Consider the following 5014-nt stretch of genomic DNA (forward strand, 5'->3'; position numbering starts at 1 on the left):
TATTAAGGGTTTGTTTATTCAACAAAGTTTTGTGTTATCAGAATTTGGAGCGAAGCAAATCCAAGTTATTTATTAATAAGATTTTCCTAGTATAAAAGAAGAGATTTGGAGCAAAATAATTAATTACTTACAATCAGAGATGGGGCTATCTTTTTTTTTTAAATTTCAAGATACTTTATTTTTAAAATAGGTCACATCACTAAGCTTTTGGCCCATTCTTCCTTTGTACAAGCTATAAATGCATGCTCAGCAGCTGAGGGGCACACATTAGTATCATGTCTGAAAAGTGAATAAAAATCCATATCAAATATTCAAAGTTTCTATAGGAACACAGGTAAGTGTGACCCCCAACCCCTAGCATTCCATAATGGTGCATCTGTGCCAACCCTGTTCTTACAAAGACATTTCAAAACTAGCAGTAATTAAGTTAAATGGTCCACCCAGATCCCTTAAATCAAGCTACACTTGCACATAACCACTACAAGAATGGCATCTACACATTGATACTAGCTGAAGCACAGGCTTCTGAGTGATAGTCCATCCCACTCTCCTGAGCACAAGACGTAGGTAGAGTGCTGATGTCCTGCTCCTCTAGTTCCGGTGGAAGTCATGGTTCTGGATTTGCTTCATGAGTTGCCACATTGGTCGTGACATCACATAATCGATAGTGGGCCCCTGGAATCCATTGTAAGTAGAAGCAGCAGCATCCGTGTATGCGCCCATGTTTTCAAAGAGCATCCAATCACCCACGTGCATTTTAGGCAGGTTACAGCACTCAATGATTCGATTTAGGCCGTTACACATTGGTCCCCATATGCTGGATGAGTAATACTTCTCATCTGGTTTAGGTCTCTTCTGTAGCAGGGGCTTTACATGTGCATGATCATAAAGGATGCAATTAAATTATCCATATATTCCATCATTCACATAATACATAAAAGTTTGCTTATTTGACTCATCTTCATCATCAGAGTTTGTCTGCTCCTTCAATACAATTCTTTTGGCAAAGATACTGACTGCAAGCATGAAAGCTGATGCAACAAAAATATCTGCTTGGCTCAGCTATGATTCTCACTCCAGAGTCTGATGGAAAATACTTGTCCAGTGCTGGGTTGATCACACTGGCGATTTCTTCAAATTTAAGCTTTGTATCCTCAAATCCAGGAAAGCTACCACCAATATCAAGCAGATACATGTTGAAACCACCTTTGAGATGGGGCTATCTTGACCCAAGAGACTATATTAAAGCTTTGCCCAAGGTCAGGATATATCAATGTGACTTACCCTGGTAAATCTATTAAACCTAAAACTATCCTCAGAACTTTACTTCCTCTCCTCAAGGACAGGTATATAATTACCCTACTACTGTTAATTATTCTAGCTGTTTTGCTTTCTGAATTTATGTAATTAGTAAATCAGTGTTGTCTTACTGAAATTTAAATGTCAACATGCCCTTTCAAGTGTCAGGTGTCCTTGTATATAGTACGTTCTATTGGAAAGTGAAGCAACAGTCAAGAACTTGTTCTGAGCTCATTTTTCCAAAGGTTGAGTTACCTTGCTTGTTACCAAGGTCCTTATAGGTTTAGGCCTAAACTTTTGCCCAAACAGGAGAGTGACTACTGTCAACTGTCCAGTCAGTTTCACACCTGGAAAAGACTGGGCAAACTTGTGTAATCTATGGGTCCTTTTAGTCTGATATATATTGCTCCCTGTCTCCAGGCTCTTTGTGCCCAGGTGGCCTTAGTATATAGCTTCTGTGCTGGGGGAAATGATAGAGAGGAGAAGGTCACATAGAAGTTATGAAATGGGAAACTTGCAGAACAGAACCTCCTTAAATGAAATGCGATGATTGGAACAAACTAGTACTCCCTCTGGACCTCTGTACACTAATGAAGTTAGTGTTTGTGTGTACGAACAATCTTGCACTACTGTTACAGCTCATGTTTTATGCCACTTTATCCCTCATGGTAGGGACTGGACTGGGAGCTGAGAACATGGAGGGTATTGACCTGTTGCTGCTTTGTCACCTAGGACTGGAGTTTCTTTGGCCACAGTCCAACATTTGCATTGGGAGTTTGAGATAGACGAATGTTATGGGATTATGTCTTAGAATGTATTTATGAGTAGGATGAGCTGTGAGCCATAAAATATGGTAAACCTCCTTCCTCTGCGTGGCCACCCATTTTCCATTGTTTTAAATGTTTGTAGGATGAAAGATCACAGATCTAGGACCCTGTCCCTGTAGTCTATATCCTCATAGGACTGGGGAACATATTCCTCCAATTTTAGTCCTCTGAGTTCCTGAGTAATCCACACATACACTTAACTACATTGTTAACCATTTGCTATGCTCAAATTTCAATAGTGCACTATAGTTCATTCGGTTTTTCACTTAATTAAGCAGAGCAAAATTCACTATGTATTTTCATGCATATATGTTTATGTTTTGATCACATTCACCTACTGTGATGGTTAGCATTGCTAAATTGACAGGGTCTAGAATAGCCTAGGAGACCAGCCTGCTGTCAGTCATACCTGTGAGGGGTTATTTTGCCTGTGGCCTTGGCCATAAGGAATTATGTTGACTAGGTTAATTGAGGTGGGAAGGCCCATCCTGAATGTGGGCAGCACCATTCTCTTGGCTTACATCCTGGACTGCAGGCAGAGGAGAAAGTGAGCAGAGAAAAGCACTTGTGTTCTCTGCTTCCTGACTGGGTGGCTTGTGCCCAGTGCCCTCCAGCTCCTTTTGCTGTGACTTTCCCACTCTGATGGACTGTTACCTGCAACTCTGAGCCAAAAAACAAAAACAAAAACAAAATAACCCTTCCTTTCATTGCTTTTGTCAAAGTATTTAATCAGAACAAGAAAAGTAAATAAGACACGTACTGTTTCTATCTTAGTGTCCCTCCCCCTCCTGTTGGCCCTTTTTTGTTTCCAAAATAATTTCCCCAGTAACTGTGGAATTTGATTCTAGATGAGAAAAACTGCATATTTACCCCTTCTGAGTCTGGCTTATTTTGCTTAACATGATGGCCTGCAATTACATCCAATTACTTGCATATTACATTATGTACATTTTTTGACTGATTTATTTACTTTTGTCATCTGAGTGTTTTGCCTGCATGTATGTAAGTGCCACCCATGTGTGCAATGCCCACTGAGGCCAGAAGAGGGCGCTGGCTTCTCTGAAACTGGAGTGAGGGATGTTTGTTAGCTACTGTGTAGGTGCTGAGAAGTGAACCCAGGTCTTCTGCAAGAGCAGTAAGTGCTCTTAACCACTGAGCCATCTCTGCAGCCCCCACATGATATTTTTTTAATTGCTGAAGAAACCTTCATTGTTTCTATGTACACATTTGACTGTGGTTCCCTTCAAGAAATAATAGCAGGGTGTGTTTAGAGTTTCCTTCCTCTTCCTGGGCCTGGCATTCAGAACTATAAAATGCTGACAGAAGGTGCTTATAGCTGTCATGTCTCATGGAGATTCTAGGGAATATTAGTCCCTCAGATGTCATCTTCCATTGAACAGCCAGAGTTATGGGGGCACACCCTCTTATGGAATCACCTGGACAGTATAGAGGACTAAGACTGTGTTTGTAATAGTTCCCGCTGAAAGGTTAACCCCTTGTCACAGCAAGTTTATCTTTCCTGATATAAATGTAAATTTCAGTTGGTTCAAATGTAAAATTCTCCCTGTACGCACTTGTGTTGAAACAGTTCACATTCAGCTGGTGGCACACTTTCTGCAGGTGCATACCAGTTTGGTCGTGAGTCTTACCTGAAAGTTAAAGGGTCACCAGGAAGCACCTTGGCAAGTGGAGGGCAGCTCCTTTCTGGCTGGAGCACTCCACTTCCTACCTGCTGTTCCCATATAGGCAGGAGAATCACTCTGCCATTACAACAGGAGGCCCTCTCACTTCTGTGTCTTTCTTGCCACCATGGACTCTACCCTTGAAAACTAGGAGCCACAATAAATCTTTCCACCCTATGTGATTTTCTGTAGTGCAATTGACACACCAATAGGAAAAGAAGCAAATGTCTTGACCCCCCAGAGCTTCAAATCTGGGGAAACAAACTTGTTGTTCAAGATATGAAAAGAGGAAGACATCTATCCCAGTGTTTTTGTAAGAGCATGGAAAGGATCCCTCTGTGAGCTACATGCCCCTCATTCCAGGACTTGAAAAGCAGGAGGAGGAGGAGAGCTGCAGGGTTAAATGTAACCTGGTCTACATAGCAAGTGCTGTCTCAAAATGAAAACACTCTCTGGAATGGCATGCCTGGGTCCACACACATGCCACAGACATGCAAAACACACACACATTTAAAAAAGTAATTTGAAAGGAAGAAGTTATTTTTCTGACCCTACTGACCCAGAACAGCACACAAATCCATAAGCTTGTGTCCATATATTGCTTTCAACATTTGTGGGGAATACATGCTTTTCAATGTTATTTGTGGTTTTTAATGTCACATCTCACACACACATTGTTCTGACCCAGGGATATAACTAAGTCAAAATAGGGAACATGGTATAAAATTAAAGCTTTGTGTTCACCTTAGCTTATAAGAATTAATGACATCTGGATTCTAAATCATTTTAAGAATGCTTTCATTGTTATTCTTAAAGGCTATTTAAATTTAAACAAACTCAGTGTATAGTAGAAAAAAGAGATTGAATACATAACTTGTGATTCTCAGAAAAATAATTTCCACAAATCACCAGGAGACTTGAAAAAGCACAAGAAAACCATCAATGACAGAGTACAAGGTACATCAAGTACTATAGTCAAAACAATAAGAAAAAATAAAACTGGGCCAGTGAAATGGCTCGGTAGGTAAAGGTGCTTCACACCAAACCTGACAACTTAAGTTCTGCAAGACCCACATGGTTGAATGAGGGGGCCAACTCCCACAAGTTATGCTATGGCTCCACATGTGTGCTCTGGCATGTACATGCACACACACAAACACACAGATAAAGCGCTATAATAAAAACAGTACAAATACGAGCAGGAAT

General features: G+C 40.7%; 1 pseudogene; it reads right to left on the reverse strand.

The window, feature by feature from the left end:
• Window positions 1–493: 493 nt before the first annotated feature.
• The window catches only part of LOC103731308, a 6225-nt pseudogene continuing 1704 nt past the window's right edge, over window positions 494–5014 (reverse strand).

Source organism: Nannospalax galili, unplaced genomic scaffold, assembly GCF_000622305.1.
Source record: "Nannospalax galili isolate Female #2095 unplaced genomic scaffold, S.galili_v1.0 scaffold3054, whole genome shotgun sequence".
Lineage (NCBI taxonomy): Eukaryota > Metazoa > Chordata > Mammalia > Rodentia > Spalacidae > Nannospalax > Nannospalax galili.